Consider the following 23,012-nt stretch of genomic DNA (forward strand, 5'->3'; position numbering starts at 1 on the left):
AAGCCTGGGCATGAGAGTCTCTCTTGATTGTGAACCCCCCAGTAACTACAGTCCAGCCTCCCAAGGTACTCCATGTAGCCATTCTTCTTCGAGGTCTTGCCATTCCCTTGGAGAACAGCCAGGAAGTAGGATTCAGGTCACCACTATCCCTGGTGTTGCTGAACATTTTTCCAATTTGGGCAAGCTGGGTTTAGCAGGCTATTTCCCAGTCTCCCTTACAGTTCTCAAAGCTTTTGCCTTTATCTCAAGCTTCCAGAAAATAAAAATTCGAAGGCAGATTATCTACGAATAACTTCTGCTTTCCACTCTGTAACTCAGATCCTCTATAAATAATGGAACCTGAAGACCTGGTTACCTGTTTAGAATGAGGAAAGGGAAAAAGAAGTGGAGAACAAATGAAAATTAAAATCTTATATTGTCCTGACACACTGACATGCACACCCACAGACATAAAAGTACCACTTTTCTGCCTAATCCCAGCTTCTGGGTTGTTCAGTTTTTATTGAGCTCTTGGAAGGAAGAGGGCCTAGAGTATTATAGATTAATCTGTATTTGTGAATAATTGAGAACTCACTAATAAAATGGGCAACTTGGATATTATGTTTACTTCTTGTTGTAAAAAACAGAGTAAAGCTTTGTGTTACCTAGGGTTCTCCCCTCTTCCCCTGCCAATTATTAGAAAAGTAATCTAATATTTTCCAAATAAATATATAATTGGGGAGGACTTTCAATAGACACTAAAGGATAGCAAAGTAGCACAGATCTATAATGAAACCAGATCTGATAGTATTATTACTTTTACTTGAATTTGAAATAATTTCAAAAAGAGCCAAAAATTATTATTGAGATCTATACTATTCTGAAAGCTGAGATAGAGAAGAAAGTTGAATACATGTCCACTACCCTCTTGCAGATAGTGAAAAATACGTGAATAAATTTATAATTATGACATAATAAAAAAGGTGCTATGAAAGTATAGAAGTTGAAGAAAAGAAGTTGAAGTCTTCCTTATATAATATTTTGCTTAGCAGGGTTGGCAATGTACTATCATCTTTATTTGCCAGATGAAGAAATTTGAGTTGAAAGAGGTTAAGTATCTTGCTCGGTTACAAAGAGTAAGTGGTATAGTAGTACATTCCTAATATATAAGTGATCAGAGGCTGGAGAAATTATTTCTAACAAGGGTAATAATTTTTATAATACTGTCTGATATTTTTACACTTTGAATCTGATGTATAAGATTGTCTTTCAACCTACTTGATTCTGCAAAGAATTTGAAAGTTCTTCTCATAGGCAAACTACTATCCTTGTCTTAAATTATCTGCTTATCTAGAAGATATCTGCAAAATAACTTGCTGGGATTTTGGTTGGGGTTGTGTTGAATTTATAAATCAAATGGGAATGACTGGAATCTTGACAATATTGAGTCTCCCAATCCATGAATATGAAATATTTCTCCATTAATTTAGTTCTTTGATTTCTTTCAACAGAGTTTTGTAGTTTTCCTTGTATTAGATCTCATACATATTTTGTTAGATTTATACCTACATATTTCATTTTGGGGGGTGCTAATGTAAATGGTGTTGTATTTTTAATTTCACATTCCCCACTTATTTATTGCTGGTGACCAACATGGAGAAACCCCATCTCTACTAAAAATACAAAAAAAAAAAAAATCAGCCGGATGTGGTGGTGTATGCCTGTAATCCCAGCTACTCGGGAGGCTGAGGCAGGAGAATCGCTTGAACCCAGGAGGTGGAGGTTTTGGTGAGCCAAGATCGTGCCATTGCACTCCAGCCTGGGCAACAAGAGTGAAACTCCATCTTAAAAAACAAAAACAAAAACAGACAAACAATTTCTCCTATAATTTTATTATAATTCCTTGTTGGTTCTAGTGGTTTTTTGACTCTTTCAGATTTTCTACATAGTTATGTTAGTTTTCTACATGTTACAGTTTTATTTCTTCCTTCCTAATCATTATACCTTTTAATTCTTTTTCTTGTCTTATTGCATTAACTAGGACTTCAAATACAATGTTGAAAAAGAGTAGTGAGAGGGAACATCCTTGCCTTGTTCCTGATCTTAGTAGGAAAGCTTCTATTTGTTTACCATTAAGTTTGAAGCTAGCTGTAAGTCTTTTATAGATATTCTTTATCAAGTTAAAGAAGTTGCCCTCTATTTCTTGTTAACTGAGAGTTTTTATCATTAATGGTGTTGAATTTTATCAAGTGCTTTTTCTGCATCTTTTGATGTGATCGTGTAATTTTTCTTTTTTAGCCTTTTGATATGATAGATTACATTAATTGATTTTTAATGATGCATCAATTTTGCATATCTGAGATAAATCCCACTTTTTTGTGATGTATAAATCTTTTTATACATTGTTGGATTTGGTTTGCTAATATTTAGATGAGGATTATTGCCCCTTTGTTCCTGAAGATATTGGTCTGTAGTTTTTTTTCTTGTAACATCTTTGTTGGGCATTAAAGTAATGGTAGTCTCATAGAATGAATTAAGTTAGCCACTGCGCCCAGCCTATTTCCCTTTTTTAATTTTTAATTTTTATGGGTTAATAGGTACATTAATTAATTAATAGGTGTATTAATTTTTATTAATAGAATGAGTAATGGTAGTCTCATAGAATGACTTCTATCTTCTGAAAGAGATTGTAGAGAAATAGTATAATTTATGCCTTAAATATTTGGTAGAATTCTCCAGTGAACCTGTCTGGTTTTGGTGCTTTGTGCATTTTGTAAGGTTATTAATTATTGATTCAATTTCTGTAATCAATATAGTCCTATTCAGATAGTTTAATTCTTGGCAGATTGAGTCTTGCAAGGAATCGATTCATTTCATCTAAGTTATCAAATTTGTATCAATTAATTTGTATCAAACTAAAAATCAATTAATGTAATGCATAGAGTTCTTCATAGTGTTCCTTTTATTATCCTTTCAATGTCCATGGGATCTATAGTGATGTCCCATCTTTCATTCCCGACATTAGTAACTTGCATCCTCTCCTTTTTTCTTAGTTAGCCTGGCTAGAGGCTTATTGATTTTATTGACTCTTTCAAAGAACCAGCTTTTAGTTCCATTGATTTTTCTCTGTTGATTTCCTATTTTCAATTTCATTGATTTCTGCTCTAATTTTTATTGTTTCCTTCACCCAGGCTGGAATGCAGTGGCACTGCCAGGGCTCACTGCAGCCTCAATCTCCCAGGCTCAAGTGATCCTCCCACCTCAACCTCTCAAGTACCTGGGACTAAAGGCGTGTGCCACCATGTCCAGCTAATTTTTGTATTTTTTGTATAGACAGGGTTTTGCCATGTTGGCCAGTCTGGTCTCAAACTCCTGGGCTCAAGTGATCTGTCCACCTCAGCCTCTCAAAGTGCTGGGATTACAGGTATGAGCCACTGTGCCCAACCCATTTCCCTTTTTTAATTTTTAATTTTTATGGGTACATAGTAGGTATATTAATTTTTATTATTTATTTTCTTCTGCTTACTTTGGATTTAATTTGCTCTTCTTTTTCCAGTTTTCTAATGTGGAAGCTTAAATTATTTATTTTAAATATTTTTTTCTAATATATGCACTTAATGTTACCAATTTCCCTTTAAGCACTGCTTTCACTGTATTCCACAGATTTTAATAAGTTGTGCTTTCATTTTCATTTAGTTCAAAATAGTTTAAATTTCTCTTGAAATTTTTTCTTTGATCCATGTGTTATTTAGAAGTGAATTGTTGGCCGGGCCCAGAGGCTTACGCCTGTAATCCCAGCACTTTGAGAGACCGAGGCGAATGGAGCATGAGGTCAGGAGATCAAGACCATCCTGGCTAACACAGTGAAACCCCGTGTCTACTAAAAATAGAAAAAAAAAAAATTTAGTCGAGCATGGTGGCACATGCCTGAAGTCTCAGCTACTTGGGAGGCTGAGGCAGGAGAATTGCTTGAACCCAGGAGGCAAAGGCTGCAGTGAGCCAGGATCGCGCCACTGTACGCCAGACTGGGAGACAGAGTGAGACTCCATCTAAAAAAAAAAAGAAAGAAGTGAATTGTTCAATCTCCACATATTTGGGGATTTTTCAATTATCTTTATGATATTGATTTCTAGTTTAATTCTGCTGTGATCTGAGTAAGACATTGTATAATTTTTATTCACTTAAATTTCTTAATATATGTTTTATGGCCCAGAATGTGGTCTATCTGGATGAATGTTCCATATGAGTTAGAAGAATGTGTATTCTGCTGTTGGATGAAGTAGTCTGTAGATGTAAATTATATTCAGTTGATGGATGTTGTTGTTGAGTTCAACTATGTCCTTACTAATTTTCTGCCTGCTGCATTTTGTCCATTTCTGAGAGAGGGATGTTGAAGTCTCCAACTATAGTAGTGGATTCATCTCTTTGTCCTTGCTGTTCTACCAGTTTTTGCCTCACGTATTTTGATGCACTCTTGCTAGACACACACACTTAAAGGATTATCATATTTTCTTGGGGAATTGACTCCTTTATCATTATGTAATGCCCTTCTTCAGCCTTGATAACATTCCTTGCTTTGAAATCTACTCTGTCTGAAATTAAGTATCTACTTCTGCTTTCTTTTGATTAGTGTTGTCATGATATTTTTCTCTGTTTTCTTTCATCTATATGTGTCTTTATATTTAAAGTGGATTTCTTGTAGACAACATATAGTTGAGTCTTGTTTTTTTTAATGCATTATGACAATCATTTAATTTGTGCATTTAGACTATTAATGTTCAAAGTGATTATTGATATACTCGGATTATTTACCATATTTGTTACTGTTTTCTATTTGTTGCCTTGTTCTTTGTTTCTATTTTTGTCTTCTACTCTTTTTCTGCTTTTTTTTTTTTTTTTTTTGAGACAGAGTCTCACTCTGTCATCCAGGTTGGAGTGCAGTGGCATGATCTCAGCTCACTGCAACCTTTACTTCCCAGGTTCAAGCAATTCTCCTGCCTCAGCCTCCCGAGTAGCTGGGATTACAGGTGCCCACCCACCACGCCTGGCTAATTTAGTATCTTAGTAGAGATAGGGTTTAATCATGTTGGCCAGATTGGTCTCAAACTCCTCACCTTGTGATCTGCCCACCTTGGCCTCCCAAAGTGCTGGGATTACAGGCATGAGCCACTGCACCTGGCCTGTTGTTTTAATTTAATATTTTATGCTTCAGTTTCCTCTTTTTTAGCATATAAATTATGCTTCTTTTTATACTTTTTTTTTTTTCTTAAGGCAGGGTTTTGCTCTTGTTGCCCAAGCAGAAGTGCAATCGCACGATCTCGGCTCACTGCAAACTCTGTGTCCTGGGTTCAAGCAATTCTCCTGCCTCAGCCTTCTGAATAGCTGGGATTATAGACACCCACCACCATGCCCAGCTAATTTATGTGTTTTTAGTAGAGATGGGGTTTCGCCATGTTGGCCAGGCTGGTCTTGAACTCCGACCTCAGGTGATGCGCCCACCTTGGCTTTTCAAGGTGCTGTGATTACAGGCATGAGCCACCGTGCCGAGCTGCTTTTTATACTTCTTTTAGTGGTTGCTCTGGAGTTTGCCATATACAGTTATAAGTAATTAAAGCCCACTTTCAAATAACACTACACCATTTCACTGATAGTGTGAGATATTATAATAATAAAATAATCCTAACTCCTACCTCCCATCCCTTGTATCATTGCTGTTATTTTACCTATATATAAACATATTCTTAAGCATATGGATATATATACACACATAAGATACATACATATGCCTAATCAAATGTATTGTTGCCATTATTATGAACAATCTGTTAGGTCAATTAAGAATAAGAAAAATAAAAGGTTTAATTTTTATCATCACTTATTTCTTCTTTTGTGCCCTTTTTTTTAATGTGCATCTAAGTTTCTGACCTATATCAATTCCTTCTTTCCAAAGAACTTCTTTTAATATTTCTTGCAAGGCAGGTCTACTAGCAACAAATTTCCTCAGTTTTTTTGTTTGTCTGAGAAAGTCTTTATTTCTCCTTCATTCCCACTGCCGCTCACCACCCCCACAACTCCACACCAAGACAGGTTCTCACTCCATCACTCAGGCTGGAATGCAATGGCATGATCATAGTTCACCATAGCCTGAACTCCTGGGCTCAAACAATCCTCCTGCCTCAGCCTCCTGAGTAGCTAGGACTACAGGTACACACCGTCACACCTGGATATCTTTGTTTCCTTTTCGTAGAGACAGGCTCTTGCTATGTTGCCCTGTCTGGTCTTGAACTGCTGGCCTCAAGTGATCCTCCCATAGCACTGGGATGACAGGTGTGAGCCACCATGGCTGGCCTCTCCTTTACTTTTGAAGGAATATTGCAGGGTACAGAATTCTAGGTGGATGGTTTTTTCTCTCAACACTTTTTTCACTCTGTTCTCTTCTTGCTTGCATGGCTTCTGAGGAAAAGACAGATACAATTCTTCTCTTTGCTCCTCTGTAAGTAAGGTGTTTTATTTTTCTGGCTTCTTTCAAGATTTCATTCTTTATCCTTGATTTTCTATACTTTAAAAATGATATGCCTAGGTATAGGGTATTTTTTTTTTGACATTTTTTCTTCTTGATGTTCTCTGAGATTTCTGGGTCTGTGATTTAGTATCAAGACATTACTTTGGGAAAATTCTTAGTCATTATTCTTTCTTTCTTCTTTTTTTTTTTTCTTGAGACTGGAGTGCAGTGGTGCTATCTTGGCCCACTGCAACCTGCACCTCCTGGATTCAAGCAATTCTGCTGCCTCAGCCTCCCAACTAGCTGGGATTGTAGGTGCCTGCCACCACACCCAGATAATTTTTGTATTTTTAGTAGAGAAGGGGTTTTGCCATGTTGGCCAGGCTGGTCTTGAACTCCTGACCTCAGGTGATCCACCCACCTCGTCGCCCTACAGTTCTTGAATATTCTGTTCTGTTTTTTTTCAGTCCTTGTTTTTGCTTTTCAGTTTTGGAGGTTTCTATTGTATATCCTCAAGCTTAGAAATTCTTTCCTAAGCCAAGTCCAGGCTACTAATAAGCCCATCAAAAGCATTCTTCATTTCTTTTACAGTGTTTTTTATCTCTAGCATTCATTTTGGCTCTTTCTTTAGATTTCCACCTCTCTGCTTATACTGCCCATCTCTTTTTGCATGTTGTCTACTTTATCCATTAGAGCCCTTAGCATATTAATCGTAGTTGTTTTAAATTCCTGGTGTGATAATCCCAACCTCTCCACCATATCTAGTTCTGATGCTTGTTCTGTCTTTTCAAAATTTTTTTTGCTTTTAGTATGTCTTGTAATTTTTTCTTAATAGCCAGACATGATATATAGGGTAAAAGGAACTGCCATAAATAGCCCTTTAGTAATGTGGTGATATGGTATGTAGTTAGGGGAAATATTCTAGAGTCCTGTAATTAGGCTTCATTGTTTTAGTGAGGCTGTACCTATGGACTGAGAGCTTTGCATATTGTTCTCAAGGTTTGTTTTGTTTTTTCCTCCCCCTTAGGTGGGACAAGAAGGCTAGAGTGAGCTGGAGATGGGTATTGCCCTTCCCCTAGGTCAGTTAGGCTCTGATAAACCCCGTCACATTAGACTCTGGTTAGCTAGTTTCTTCTGAAAGAAGACCTTATTAAGAAGAACAGGGTGCTCTGCCACATTTCAACATGGTTCCTTTTCCCCTCCCCTTGCCAGATTCATGAGGGGATTTTTCTCTGATACTCACTGTGATGACCTGGTAGAGCTCCTGGAGGTGAAACTCACAAAAGTGTGGGGAGCCCCTCTGACTGGGTCTTCCTGGAGTTTTTGATTATCAGACTTCGACACCTAGTCTCCAGCAGTTTGTCAATTACAGTTCAGGTTTTCTTACCCTGGAACTGGTTCCTATGGAGGTTTCTGATAGGTATGTTTTATAATTCTCTGTATACACCTGTCCAATTTTAGGAGCAATTGTGACCTCACTTCTCTTAAGAATCTAAGAAGTGTTGTTGGTTTTGCAGTTTGCTTAGCTTTTTACTTGTTGTTAGGTTGGAGTGGCCACTTCCAAGCTTCTTACAAGTGGAACCAAAGCCAGAAGTCTTCCCTCTATTGTTAAAAGAATTCTCTTCATATTTTTTTCTCTTTATTTTAATTGTAACACAGGAATAGGGGATAACATTTAACCACGATTTGTGTACTACAGAATAGTGAGGGCCATACTAAAGATTGGAGTAGGCCTTAGGACCAGATGAAATAAGCAATGATCTGTACATGATTTCAAAGGGTCAGTTGAAGGCTTTTCAGGTGCATTTAAAAGTATCTCTACTGGTTAATAAGAATAATATCTAAAATTGTAACACTAGAGGTTTATTTCTTTGGTTTATTTTTCTTGTTAAAATGCAGATAACCCTGAAGGGTTTTTCTTTTGTACATTTTTAACATAAAGTCATTCATTCATTCAACAAATACTTATTGAATGCCTACTATATACTAGGTGCTGTTCTGGGTGCTGAAGATAAATAAGTGAACATTATTGATTGAGTCCCTGTGGAGGGCAAAAGTGAGATAGACATTCATTCACAAATAAATAATAAGAAAGATGTTAAGACGGTACTTTTTTTTAAGAGAGTGAGTGTTAGAAACAAGAGCTTGGAGTCGCAAGGAAAACAAGCACTCAAAGCATTTCTCAGCAAGGCAAATTTACTTGTGCAGAAGGGTGCCGCTTGCACTTCTGGCCTCTGCGAGAGGAGGATTTTTTATCCCTAATGCAGTCCCTATCCCTGTGTCCTTCCCCTATTGGCTAGGGTTGAACTGCACAATCTAAGCTGACCCTGGTTGGCTAAGACTTAAACTTTTCCAATTAGGGTAAACACACGATTCGCAAGGGAGGGAGGGGGTAGGAGTGGTCCTGCTGCTATAACACAAGGCATGTTCGGATATGTCTGGGCAAGTCAGGGCACAACAAGAGCTGGAGGGCTGCTTGCAGGCTAGAAACAAGAAAGTACAAAGAGGTGAGGCCTCCAAACCAAGGACAAGGACATTACACAGTTAAACCCTTTGAAGAAGAATTCACCATCTCTGGCAGTGAGTAAGAAAATCCTCTTTAATGTTATATTTAAGCAGAGACTTGAAGGAAGTGAGGATATGAACCATATGACTGTCTGAAGAAAATTTGTTCCAGGCAGAGAAAATGATGCAAAGTGCAAAGGGCCTGAAGTAAGTGCATAATTGGTATGTTTGAGGAATAACAAGGAGGCCAGTGTGACTGGAGTGGATTGAGGAAAGAGTAGAATTGTAGGAGATGGTCAGTGTGATACTGTGATTTATAATAAGAAATAATACATTTGGTCTTCCTCACCATTTCCTGACATACAGCTCCTAAAACTCTTAGAACCTCCAAAGTGATGTGTCTTTTTGTATGATAATGAGATGAATGATGGCTGGTGGCTCCTAGATAGCCTCAGGATGGGGGTGCTGGTTGCCAGGAGAATGGACCATGTGATTAAAAGATTGAAACTTTCAGTCATACTTCCTTCAACCCCTACATCCAGGGAGGGGAGAGGAGCTGAAGGTTGAGTTGGTAACCAGTGGCCAGTGATTTAATCAATCATGCCTATATAATGAAGCCTTTGTAAAAACCCAGAAAGGACTGGGTTCAAAGAACTTCTTGTGCTGGGGAGGGTAGCACACCTTCAACTCCACAGGGACAGAAGCTCCTGTGCTTGGGACCATTCCAAGTATCACCCTAAGTGTCTCTTCATCTGGCTGTTCATTTGTATCCTTTAAAATATCCTTTGAAATAAATTGGCAATAGTAAGTAAAATTTTGCCTGAGTTCTATAAGCTACTCTAGCAAATAAATTGGACCTGAAGAAGGAGTCATGGGAACCCCTAATTTATAGTGAGTTGGTCATTCTGCATATCTCCAAGTAGATAGAGTCAGAAATGATTGAATTATAGGGTACTCAGTTGGTGTCTGCTGGAGAATTGCTTGATGTGTGGGAAAAAAACCCACACATCTTGTGTCAGAAATAATGTGTTGAATGTTGAGAGTAGGAAAAGTGTTTGATTTTTCCCATGTCCTACAGTTAGCCAGGTAATAAGTCAGTTTATAAGGATCTAGCCTTGAGCAGACTTTAAAAAAAAAACAAACTTTTAAATTTTGGATAATTTTAGATGTACAGGAAAGCTGCTAAGATAATATGATAATTAATTACCCAATGGGTTCTTCTTGCCCACTGCACAGAGAGAGCTGATTTACTGAGACAGCAGTATTGCAATAGAGAAATAGTGTAATAAATGTAGAGCCAGCTGAGCAGAAGACAAGAGTTTATTACTCAAGTCACTCCCCCTGAAAATTCAGAGATTAGGGTTTTTAAAGGATAATTTGGCAGCAGGGGGCTAGGGGAATGCTGATTGGTTGAGTTGGGGATGAACTCATAGGGGATCTAAGTTGTCTTCTTATTGTCTTCACTTCCTGGGTAGGATTGCAAGACCAGCTGAGCCAGCTTTACCTGTCTGGGTGGCACCAGCTGGTCCATCAAAATAGAGAGTCTGAAAAATACCCCAAACATGAATCTTAGGTTTTATAATAGTGATGTTATTCATAGGAGCAATTGAAGAGGTTACAAATCTTGTGACCTCTGGCTACATGGCTCCTGAACCACAGTTCTAACCTCCTGGCTAATTTGTTAGTTTTACAAAGGCAGTTTTGTTTCCTGAGCAAGGAGAGTGTTATCATCTTTGTTTTAAAGTTAAATTAAATTCCTCCTATAGTTAGCTTGACCTCTGCCCAGGAATGAACAAGGACAGCTTGGAGGTTAGAAGCAAGATGGAGTCAGTTAGGTTAGATTTCTTTCACCATCATAATTTTTCCATGTCAGATTTTTCTCACTGTCATAATTTATGCAAAGGTAGTTTCAATATTACCATCTACCTCTTACCATTTCCCCTAATTTTAACATCTTACATTATCATGGTGTGTTTGACAAAACTAAGAAGCCAACCAGCATTTGTTCATTATTGTTAACTACATTCCAGACTTATCTTGTATTTCATCAGCTTTTCCACTAATGTCCTTTTTCTGTTCTAGGATCCAATCCAGGATACTACATTGCATCATGTTTATTTATTCTTTTGCAGTCTATGACAGTTGCTCAATCTTTCCTTGTTTTCTATGAGCATAACAGTCTTAAGGAGCTCTAGCTGGATGCTTTATAGGATGGGATGTTTTTCAATTTGGGCTTATCTCATAATGTTTTCCAAGAGACTAGACTGGGGTTATGGGCTTCTGGAAAGAATACCACAGAGGTAATATACCCTTCTCCAGGAGGTAGTGTTAATGCCCATCCCCAGTCTTGAGTGTGGGCTGACTCACTTTCTAAAAAGGAATATGGAGAAAGCTGGCAAATACTACCTTAACCAAGTGATCAAAGTTAATATCACCACCAGTGATATTATGTTGATATGATGTGATGAGTCCAGCAAATTTTGATGTAGAGATAACATGTGAACAGGACCTGATTTTAGAGACATCTTTGCCCACTTTACAATTTTCCATAGACTAAACTCATTAAAAAGTACACATAATCTATAGCAAAGTTATTTTAAGTCGAGATTTTTGACATTTCTCCTTATCTTCCATAGTTATTTATTACTTAGTACCCAAGATTGTTGTTTTCATTTTGTAGTGTCCATATGGGGGAGAGGAAAACAGAGAGCGAGGAAGAGAGAAGGAAGGGGCAGACTTTGGTTGTTTTGCTGCTTTTGTAGTAATCCACAAATACATCATATCAGTGGTTGTAATTGTTACCGGAAAGGGGTCCCAATGCAGACCCCAAGAGAGGGTTCTTGGATTTTGTGCAAGAATTCAGGGCAAGTCCACAGCGCAAAGAGAAAGCAAGTTTATTAAGAAAGTAAAGGAATAAAAGAATGACTACCCCATAGACAGAGCAGCCTTGAGGGCTGTTGGTTGTCCATTTTTATGGTTATTTCTTTTTTTTTTTTTTTTTTTTTTTTTTTGAGACGGAGTCTCGCTCTGTCGCCCAGGCTGGAGTGCAGTGGCGCGATCTCGGCTCACTGCAAGCTCCGCCTCCCGGGTTCACGCCATTCTCCTGCCTCAGCCTCTCCGAGTAGCTGGGACTACAGGCGCCCGCCACCATGCCTGGCTAATTTTTTGTATTTTTAGTAGAGACGGGGTTTCACCGTGGTCTCGATCTCCTGACCTCGTGATCCGCCCGCCTCGGCCTCCCAAAGTGCTGGTATTACAGGCGTGAGCCACCGCGCCCGGCCTTATGGTTATTTCTTGATTATATGCTAAACAAGAGGTGGATTATTCATGCCTCCCCTTTTTAGATCCTATAGGATAACTTTCTCATGTTGCCATGGCATTTGTAAACTGTCATGGCACTGGTGGGAATGTGGCAATGAGGATGACGAGAGGTCGCTTTCGTCGCAATCTTGGTTTTGGTGGGTTTTAGCCACCTTCTTTACTGCGTACTGTTTTATCAGCAAGGTCTTCAAGAACTGTGTCTTGTGCTGACCTCCCCTCTCATCCTATGGCTTAGAATGCCTAACTGTCTGGGAATGCAGCCTAGTGGGTCTCAACTTTATTTTACCCAACGCCTATTCAAGATGGAGTTGCTCTGGTTCAAATGCCTCTGACACAATGACCAAAGACTATATTGAATCACGTATGGTCAGTAGATTGTTAGTTTGTAAAAGCCCTGAATTTTACATCTTTATAATTCCCATTCAACTCAGAGCTGGCTATATTAAGTGCCATTTTTATAGCCAAATAGTTTTATTTTTGTTGCAAATTTAAGGGATTTTTCAAATGTTTTTCTCTGTTAAATGCATCGTAGCTTACCTACTTTGCAATGTGGAATGGAATTAATGCTGAATTAGTAGATAGAAGATTTGTGTTCTAGGTCCCACCTCATTACTTCCTAAATATAACTAGGGCTAATTCACTTAACTCAATTTTCTCATCTATAAAATGGGTACAATCATACTTCATCTTTAGCTGTGCCTACTATTCAGCATGCATTCTCAGAGTTTTTCCATTTAAATTGTGCTGTGGTTTTTCTTGTTTGTTTGAGGCAGGGTTTCTCGCTATGTTGCCCAGTCTAGACTCAAACTCCTGCTCTCAAGTGATCCTCTCACCTCAGCCTCCCAAGTAGCTGGGACTACGGACACATTCCACTGCATTTAAATAGATTTTAAAGGCCATTAAATAATTTGGAAAAAAATAATTTCAAGCACAGCATTCCTAACAACTAAGCTGCTATTAGCTGCTCCTTACAGGTTGTTGTAAAGTTTAAAAGAGAGCGTGTACATAAAGACAATGTCTGGCACATAATAAATTTTGAATAAATAGAAAGTAATAGGATAGAGGTAGAATTTTCTATTGTCCTGTTTCCCTGATCCCATTTAAGTAAATATTTAATTAATTCTTGTTCATTCTCCATATGCCTTTGCTTATGAATTCCTGTCAGTAAGAAATTATAGCTTAAGGATGAGCTTGCTGTCATTTAAAAAAAGAAAGTATAGCCCCGCACAGTGGCTCACACCTATAATCCCAGCTACTCAGGAGGCTGAGGCAGGAGGATCGCTTGAGCCCAAGAGGTTGAGGCTGCAGTGAGCCATGATCACATCACTCCACTCCAGCCTGAGTGACAGAGCGAGACCCTATCTCAAAAAAGAAAGAAATTATGACAGAAGCTAACTAATCAGATGTTAGAGATACTATAGAGAGAATTCCTACCTGTAAATTGAAAGTTGGCTAGATGACTTCTGTGGTTCCTTCCAATTCTATGATTTTGCTTTAATACATATAGTACCTATCTCTCAGGGTTTAACTGAGAGCTTTAAGGGCTGAGATAGTATATGGGAAAACCATTTGTAAACATAAAGTACTATACAAATATGTGGTATTATTATATAAGACTAGTAAACTAGTCAACAGAGATTCCCTCAGTAACTGTAAGAACTATCTGTGGTGGGGCATGGTGACTCACACCTGTAATCCCAGCACTTCGGGAGGCCAAGGCGGGTGGATTGCTTGAGGCCGGGAGTGTGAGACCAGCCGAGCCAACATGGTGAAACCCCGTCTCTACTAAAAATACAAAAATTATCCGGGCGTGGTTGTGCATGCCTGTAATCCCAGCTACTTGGGAGGCTGAGGCATGAGAATCACTTGAACCTGGGAGGCAGAGGTTGCAGTGAGCCGAGATTGCACCACTGCACTCCAGCCTAGGGAACAGAGCGAGACTCTGTCTCAAAAAAAGAAAAAAAACTATCTGTGTTCATTGAAAATTAAAAGATACACATAATGTATTGAGGTTTTTTTTTTTGTTTGGTGAGGCCTATAATTTATTATATTATAATCGTTGCCATTGTTTGTTATCTATTTATGTTTGTTTTCTTTGCTAAGAGGATTGTAGCACTTTTTTATATAGCATACATTCTCCTATTTCTTCCATTACATTTACTCTGTGACAGTTTTTCATAAGGCAATGCCCAGATGTGTTGTGGTTAAGGTTATAATTCAGCATTTCCATCAAGGAGACATCTTTCTGAAAACTATTTGGAAATAGACAGTAGCTCTCTGCAATCAAATTCACTCAGCTTGATGCCACCACTCTTGGTTTAACTTAAGCAGCACAGAACCAATTTTATGGTGAATTCAGAAGAGAAGCTATTGCTGGAAAATAAAATGACTTTGAGCCCTTCTATAGTATCTACTGCCAACTATTCTCCTCGTTATTAGAATAGTACATACTTTGTACTGTTGTGATTCTTCCATGTAGAAAAATGTTTTATACCTCATTTTGTTTTTTTTAGTTTTGTCATTTTTCATTTACTGACCAGATCAGATCTTTTCAAAGTCAAACTATAATTTTATTCTTTAGTTCCCTATGGAGTAGCATTTAAAGAAAATCATGGTAAATTACTCTATTCTTAGTTGGAATTTTATTTTACAACTATGAATAGAAGCATTTTCCTAGATATTTTCCATAGAATTCCTGAAAATAGTTTCTCAGATCTTTCTCAGTATTAAAAGTCAGGCTGAGATTCTCATTTTGTCCCTAGTTGCTGTAACTTTGCTACTTCCCCCATCAACATTCCCATTTCTTTTAATTTTTTAAATTCTTTTGGTTTATTTTCTGAGTTTAACAGTGGGGAATCCATTTGATTGTGCTCACAGCAGGTAGTAAGTACTATGGTAGACAGTGGATTGGTTTCTTTGGATGGTTAAAAGAATAAGAGGGTAATTAAGCTTTTCTGAAGCTGCCAACTGTATTGGAGGTTTGGTGTACATTTAAGACTTATTTAAAAATAGTTCCTTCAGAAACTGAACATTTAACCAGTAGAATTCCTAAGGGCCTATCCTTTTTATCAGGTGGAAATTACTTAGATCACTAGAATTTGTGTGAAATAGATTTTCTCTTTCATATAAGGCTAAGTCTAATGCTGTACTATCTCATTCTGATTTGTAATGTTAATTTATGATCTTTAGTAGGGTGCTTTTTACCTACCATAAACTCCCAAATATAGCTTTTTAAAATAATGTGTGCTTTAAAAATACATGCATCTTGTAATCCTAGCACTTTGGGAGGCTGAGGCTGGCGGATTGCCTGAGCTCAGGAGTTTGAGACCAGCCTGGGCAACATGGTGAAACCCCATCTCTACTAAAATACAAAAAATTTGCCGGGCATGGTGGCGTGCATCTGTAGTCCCAGCTACTCAGGAGGCTGAGGCAGGAGAATTGCTTGAACTCCGGAGGCAGAGGTTGCAGTGAGTCGAGATCACACCACTGCACTCCAGCCTGGGCGACAAAGGGAGACTCCGTCTCAAAAAACAAAACAAAACAAAACAAAAAACAGGCTTCTAAAAAACTGAATAGAAACGTTTATTCAGTTACTTTTAAAGATGCAGAATTAGCCAAATCTTTGCTTCTTGAACTCAAAATCTAAATCTAGATAAAATGCAGAAAAGGGATTGCTTTTATGAGCTACAGTTATGAGGTCTAAAATTTTATCTACATAAACTGGGATGTTGACATGTTTAAAACCCCAAGCATTCTGTACTGAACCATAAATGGAAGCAGAGCTATAGTCTTCAGAGTTATAATTTTCACAGTGGTTTGATTCAGTGTACTTTGAAAAGGTAATTTAAATTTAAATTTAAATTTGAAAGGGAGAAATGCCTAAAGGTTTTATGGCTCTCAGAAGGTAATGGATAGGAATAGTCATTGTATGTGAGAGAAGGAAGAAATCCATAAGAGAAATGTGGCATTTAGAAACATGTACTAAACCTGGTGGAAGAATAGAAATTGATAGATGGAAAGAGGTGATGTAGGGAAAATATACAGTCATTGAATTTGAGAGTTTTTGAATAGTTAACATTCAGCTTTCATCTATTCATTTAATAAATATTTACTGAGTACCTTCTGTGTGCTTTTTGGCACCGTGGTTTTAAGCAGATAAGTGTCAATGACATAACTAATTTTAAACTTTCTGTTTTTAAACCATTTTAGATTTACAGCAAGTTGAAAAGATAGAGGCTGGGCCCGGTGGCTCACGCCTATAATCCCAGCACTTTGGGAGGCCGAGGTGGGAGGATCACCTGAGCTGGTTTGAGACCAGCCTGACCAACATGGAGAAACCCCGTCTCTACTAAAAACACAAAAAATTAGATGGGCGTGGTGGCACATGCCTGTAATTCTAGCTACTCGGGAGGCTGAGGCAGGAGAATCACTTGAACCGGGGAGGGGGAGGTTGCCATGAGCCGAGATTGCACCATTGCACTCCAACCTGTCTCAAAAGAAAAAAGGAAAAAAAAAGAGAGTTCTTTCTCCCAGGTGCTACATGATTGTGGTACATTAATCAAAACTAAGAATTTACCATTGGCACTGACAGTTTTAAAGGACATACCTGGCTCTTGCTGGCAGAATAAACTATGGGATCAGGGGAGGGCAGGGTAGAAGCAGGGAGATCAGTTAGTAGTTGATGACATTAATCCAGGGGAAGCATAGTAATGATGGTTTAGACTAGGGGGTTATCTATAAAAGTGGTAACAGGTAGTCGGATTTTGAAGATAGAACCAAGAAGATTTGCCGATGGATTGGATTTGGGATGTGAGATAAACAGAGGAATCAAAAAGACTCTAAGATTTTTGGAAAGGAGTCATTTCTAAAAATGGAAAATGAGTTTTAGCACCAAACTTACTGTCCTTCCTTCCACACCAACCTTACTGTCTTTCTCTCCACAACTCTTTAAAAGTTTTAGTTATTTCATTATCTACACAGACAATTCTCCAATGCTCAGATATCTCTGTGTCTTGATCTCCTCACCTCCAGTGATCTTGTCTTCCACCTCAATTTAGTTACCCGCTCATAAGATCATCCTCTAGGCTATGTCATTACTAATAACTAAACCTTCATTTTAAGCATTCTACTCTCCTCCCACAACTCCTGTCTTTCCAGCCCTCTCCGTGTAGTATGTGGACTTCAACAATTTTAACTCCAACAGGATCTTGGATCCATTTTCTCTATGATCTTCACTACCTTCCTTCCTTGGCCCTTTATTAAAATGAGGCAAATGGAAAAATAGAGTTACTATTTGTTGAAATAAGGAAGTTTATAGGAGAAATGGGTTTGATGAAAAGGAAGCTGAGAATTAGGATTTTGTTTTAGGACAAATAAGTTTAATAAGTTTGAAATGAGCATTTGATATCCAAGAGCAGGTACTTGAATATAAGAGCCTAGTGTTCGAATGAGAGGTTTGGACCAGAAACATACATTGGGAGTCATCAGCATATAGATAATACATAAAGATATGAGACATGATGAAATCTATTAAATGGATAGAGATAGAGAAGAGGTCAAGGACTGAACCCTGGGCATTACCATTTTTAGAGGTCAGGAAAAGAGAAACCAGTGAACAAGATCAAAAGAAGCATCCAATGAAGTAGAAAGAGAACCAAGAGAAGTGGTGACCTAAAAGTGAAACAAAAAGATTTCAATTTGGAGAAAAATGATCATTTCTGTCATATACTGCTGATAGTGCAAATAAAATGAAGATGAGAATTGACAGTTGGATTTGGCAACATGGAAGCCATTGTGACTTTAAAAAGAGCAGTTTCAGAAAAGCACTAAGAATTAGAACCTGAATGGAATGAGTTTAAGAGACAATGGGAATAAAGAAGGTAGAGACAGCAAGTAGAGATTGCTCTTTCATGTTTGATTGTAAAGGGCAGCAGAGAAATGGGACTTTGACTGGGGAGGTGAAATGTTGGTCAAGAAACCTGTATTTTAACATTGGAAACATTGTATGCTGATGAAAATGACTAATAGAGAGGGATAATTGATCATGTAAGAGAGAAAGACAGTTGCAGGTTGGTGAGAGGGGATAGAATCCAGTAGATGTGGCTAGGTGCAGTGGCTCACGTCTGTAGTCCTAGCACTTTGGGAGGCTGAGGTGGGTGGATCACTTGACCCCAGGAATTTGAGACCAGGCTAGGCAGCATAGTGAGACTCCATCTCTACAAACAAACAAACAAACAAACAAAAAACAACAGCCGGGTGCCTGTGAGGTAGGAGGATCGCTTGAACCTGCCTGGTTGAGGCTGCAGTGAGCCGTGATCATGCCACTGCACTCCAGGCTTGGGTGACAGAGTGAGACTCTATCTCAAAAAAAAAAAATTCAGCGAATCAGTAGAAGAGATGGCCTCAGATAGGATTATAGACAGTTTTACCATTGTATAGGAAGAAAGAGTGTGGCCGGGCACGGTGGTTCATCCCTGTAATCCCAGCACTTTGGGAGACCGAGGTGGGTGGATTGTCTGAGGTCAGGAGTTGAAGACCAGCCTGGCTAACATGGTAAAACCCCATCTCTACTAAAAATAAAAAATTAGCTGGGTGTGGTGGCATGCACCTGTAGTCCCAGCTACTCGGGAGGCTGAGGCAGGAGAATCGCTTGAACCCGGGAGGCAGAGGTTGCAGTGAGCCGAGATCACACCACTGCACTCCAGCCTGGGCAACAGAGTGAGACTCCATCTCAAAAAGAAAAAAAAATGTGTATGGGTACAGATGCACATATTTTAGTATATATTTAGTATGATGAGAGCTTATGTGAGTTATAATTTCTATTTTTTTCAATGAGAGGGAGGGAGAAGAGTTGATTTTTTTTTTTTTTTAATATAGTAAGGTAAGTAACACTAAAGGCTCACTTAAAGTTAGTAGTAATGAATTAAAGGAAGCCAAGTCATTATGTTTGAGTTTTACTTTGGTCACATTCAGCTGTTTGAATGCTGCAGTGGCACGATCATAGCTCACTGCAACCTCGAACTCCTGGGCTCAAGGGATCCTCCCACCTCAGCCTCCCATATAGCTAGGATTACAGGTGTGTGCCACCACATCTGGCTAATTTTTGTATTTTTTTGTAGAGATGGGGTATTGCTATGTTGCTGAGACTGGTCTTGAACTCCTGGCTTCAAGCAATCCTCCTACTTCAGTCTCCTAAGGTGTTGGGATTACAGATGTGAGCCATTGAGACCAGCCTCTTACCTTATTCTTTTTAATGGCTGCATTGTATTCCATTGTATTTCACCAGTGCTCTGTTGAGAATTTTTATTATTATTATTTCTAGGTTTTTACTGTAGTGAACATCTTTAAATATATGTCTTGAAGTACTCTTTTTTTTTTTTTTTTTGAGACGAAGTCTCACTCTGTTGCCCAGGCTGGAGTGCAGTGGTGTGATCTCTGCTCGCTGCAATCTCTGCCTCCCGGGTGCAAGTGATTATCCTGCCTCAGCCTCCTGAGTAGCTAGGACTACAGGTGCATACCACCACACCTACCTAATTTTTATATTTTTAGAAGAGACGGGGTTTCACCATATTGGCCAGGATGGTCTTGATCTCCTGACCTAGTGATTGAAGTACTTTTACAGCTATATAAATAGAATAAATTTCTAATGTTAGGTTGAAATAAATGTGAATTTTGAAAAATATTAGGGCCAGGTGTGATAGCTTATGCTTGTAATCCCAAGACTTTGGGATGCCAAGGCAGCTGGATCACTTGAGGCCTGGAGTTCGAGACCAGCCTGGCCAACATGGCAAAACCCCATCTCTACTAAAAATACAAAAATTAGCTGGTCATGGTGGTGCACACCTGTAGGCCCAGCTACTCGTGAGGCTGAGGTGGAAGGATCACTTGAGCCCAGGAGGCAGAGGTTGCAGTGAGCCGAGATTGCACCACTGTACTCCAATCTGGGTGACAGAGTGAGACCCTATCTCAAAGAAAAGAAAATATTAGGTGGATAAACGATGTGGTGGCGCCACTTATTATCCCAAAGCTTTGGGAGGCAGAAGCTGGAGGTTCACTTGAGGCCAGGAGTTTGAGACCAACTTGGGCAACATAGTGGGATCCCATTCCTAAAAAAAAGTCATTTGGGCTGGGCATGGTGGCTCACGCCTGTAATCCCAGCACTTTGAGAGGCCAAGGTGGACAGATCACCTAAGGTCAGGAGTTCGAGACCAGCCTGGCCAACATGGTGAAACCCCATCTCTACTAAAAATAAAAAAATAGCCAAGTGTGGTGGCATGTGCCTGTAGTCCCAGCTACTCGGGAGGTTGAGGCAGGAGAATTGCTTGAACCTGGGAGGCGGAGGTTGCAGTGAGCTGAGATCGCACTACTGCACTCCAGCCTGGGTGACAGAGTAAGACTTCATCTCAAAAAAAAAAAAAAAAAGTCATTTGGACATGGTGGCTTGCACCACATAGTCCCAACTACTCAGGAGGCTGAGGAGGGAGGATTGTTTGAGCCCAGGAATTTGAGGTTGCAGTGAGCTATGATTGCATCACTTTACTCCGGCCTGGGCAACAGAGCAAGACCCCCTCTTTTTTTTTTTTTTTCTGAGACAGAATCTTGCTCTTGTCGCCCAGGCTGGAGTGCAGTGGCGTGATCTTGGCTCACTGCAACCTCCACCTCCTGGGTTCAAGCAGTTCTCTTGCCTCAGCCTCCCAAGTAGCTGGGATTACATGTGTTTGCCACTACCTTTGGCTAATTTTCTCCAGGGCTCAAGCAATCCTCCCACCTCAGCCTCCTTAGTAGCTGGGATTACAGGCGTGCACCACCATGCCTGGCTAATTTTTGTATTTTTTAGTAGAGACAGGGGTTCATCACATTGGCCAGGCTGGTCTCGAACTCCTGACCTCAAGTGATCTGCCTGCCTCGGCCTCCCAAAGTGCTGGGATTACAGGTGTGAGCCACTGTGCCTGGCCAAGACCCCATCTTTAAAAAAAAAAAAAAAAAGGAAGGAAGGAAGGGAGCGAGGGAGGGACAAAGGGAGGGAGGGAAGAATGGAAGGAAAGGTGGAAGGAAAAATTAGGTATACCAAATTTTTCTTTAAAATTATTTATTTGTCTGAGTGCTGTGGCTCTACAGAAAATTAAAAATTTAGCTGGGTGTGGTGGCACATGCCTGTAGCTCCAGCTGCTCAAGAGGCTGAGGTGAGAGGATTGCTTGAGCCCTGGATTCAAGGTTACAGTCAGCTGTGATCACACCACTGCACTCTAACCTGGGCAACAGAGTTTAGTCCAATAGCATGAGTTTCTTTTTCTTTTTCTTTTTTACTTTAAGTTTCAGGATACAAGTGCAGAACGTGTAGGTTTGTTACATAGGCATACGTGTGCTATGGTGGTTTGCTGCACCTATCAACCCCTCATCTAGGTTTTAAGCCCCGCTTAAATAGCGTTACCTATTTGTCCTAATGCTTTCCTTCCCCTTGCCCCCCACCCCCCGACTGGTACCGGTGTGTGTTATTCCCCTCTCTGTGTCCATGTGTTCTCTTTGTTCAACTCCCACTTATGAGTGAGAACATGCGGTATTTGGTTTTCTGTTCCTGTGTTAGTTTGCTGAGGATGATGGTGTCCAGCTTCATCCATGTCCCTGCAAAGAACATGATCTCATTCCTTTTTATGGTTGCATAGTATTCCATGGTGTATATGTACCACATTTTCTTTATTCAGTCTATCATTTTTGGGCATTTGGGTTGGTTCCATGTCTTTGCTATTGTAAACAGTGCCGCAATAAACATATGTGTGCATGTGTCTTTATAGTAGAATTATTTATATTCCTTTGGGTATATACCCAGTAATGGGGTTGCTGGGTCAAATGGTATTTCTGGTTCTAGATCCTTGAGGAATCGCCACACTGTCCTCCACAATGGGTGAACTAATTTACACTCCCACCAACAGTGTAAAAGCATTCCCATTTCTCCACAGCCTTGCCAGCATCTGTTGTTTCTTGACTTTTTAATAATCGCCATTCTGACTGGTGTGAGATGGTATCTCATTGTGGTTTTGATTTGCATTTCTCTAATCATTAGTGATGTTGAGCTTTTTTTCATATGTTTTTTGGCTGCATAAATGTCTTCTTTCGAGAAGTGTTTGTTCATATCCTTTGACCATTTTTTGAAGGGGAAGGGGCTGTTTTTTTCTTTTTGTTTGTTTGTTTTTGAGAGGGAATCTCACTCTGTCACCCAGGCTGGAGTGCAGTGGTGTGATCTCGGCTCACTGCAAGCTCCGCCTCCTGGGTTCATGCCATTCTTCTGCCTTAGCCTCCGGAGTAGCTGGGACTACAGGCGCCTGCCACCATGCCCAGCTAATTTTTTGTATTTTTAGTAGAGACGGGGTTTCACTGTGTTAGCCAGGATGGTCTCGATCTCCTGACCTCGTGATCCGCCTGCCTTGGCCTCCCAAAGTGCTGGGATTACAGGCGTGGGGCTGTTTTTTTCTTGTAAATTTAAGTTCTTTGTTGATTCTGGATATTGGACCTTTGTCAGATGGGTACATTGCAAAAATTTTCTCCTGTTCTGTAGGTATAGCATGGGTTTCAGAGTTTTGAGGGAGAAAGGAGGGACACTGATCTGTAGGTGGCAATAAGGAGCAAGTCCCTAAAAAAATACATATATATAAATGATTTCATTAACTTACATTCTCATCAACAGTGTGTGGATGTCCTAGTTTCTCTA

The 23,012-nt window shown here is 39.5% G+C and overlaps 1 protein-coding gene across 1 annotated transcript in view; it reads left to right on the plus strand.

Annotated features, from left to right (window-relative positions):
• PPM1E (protein phosphatase, Mg2+/Mn2+ dependent 1E) overlaps positions 1-23,012 on the plus strand; it is a 224,770-nt gene that overhangs the window by 141,715 nt on the left and 60,043 nt on the right. The window lies entirely within an intron of this gene.

This window comes from Symphalangus syndactylus, chromosome 20 (assembly GCF_028878055.3).
Source record: "Symphalangus syndactylus isolate Jambi chromosome 20, NHGRI_mSymSyn1-v2.1_pri, whole genome shotgun sequence".
In the NCBI taxonomy this organism is placed as follows: domain Eukaryota; kingdom Metazoa; phylum Chordata; class Mammalia; order Primates; family Hylobatidae; genus Symphalangus; species Symphalangus syndactylus.